Genomic DNA, 876 nt, shown 5'->3' with positions numbered 1-876 from the left:
TTTTTTAAAACGACTTTAAATTACAAAAATGTAAGTTTTCCTTAAGTATACGACTAAAAACATTAAAATGACATGTATCAATTCGATGGTTGATTTGAAAGCTTTCAAAACCATATGGAAGATAAAAGTCAAAATAATTCAACTGTGAAAACAATACTGTTCACCTTTTTCAAAAATGTGTTCGCCGGAAAAAATAAAGTTTTTATGTCATAATTTGTTTAATGTCCACTAGAGAACATTATATTAACCTAAAATATAAGAAGTGTATATTATTTCCTTAAATAAAAGCTACAGAATTACCTAATATGATTTACATATATATGACAATTAATGATTATGAATAATAAAGATTTGATAACAATTTTTGCATCCTTCTTCATTTTTGTTTAATTTTATATTATAAAAAAAAAATACACAATCACATTAACCATATAATAAAAAAATTAGTATTTTTTCTTATATGTTATATTTTGAATTTTTTAAAATGAATTTAAATTACAAAAATGAGGAAACCGTATATGTTATTTTTTTTAAAAAACGACTTTAAAATGCAAAAATGAGGAAACCTTATATGTTAGACTTTTTCTTATATGTTATATTTTTATTTTTTTTAAAACAACTTTAAATTACAAAAATGTAAGTTTTCCTTAAATATACGACTAAAAACATTAAAATGACATGTATCAGTTCGATGGTTGATTTGAAAGCTTTCAAAACCATATGTAAGTTAAAAATCAAAATAATTCAACTGTAAAAACAATACTATTCAATTTACCAAAATTGTGTTCGAGGAAAAAAATAAAGTTTTTATGTCATAATTTGTTTAATGTCCACTAGAGAACATTATATTAACCTAAAATATAAGAAGTGTGTATT

Source organism: Brassica oleracea, chromosome C9, assembly GCF_000695525.1.
Source record: "Brassica oleracea var. oleracea cultivar TO1000 chromosome C9, BOL, whole genome shotgun sequence".
Taxonomy (NCBI): Eukaryota; Viridiplantae; Streptophyta; class Magnoliopsida; order Brassicales; family Brassicaceae; genus Brassica; species Brassica oleracea.
This window is presented reverse-complemented; position numbering follows the sequence as displayed.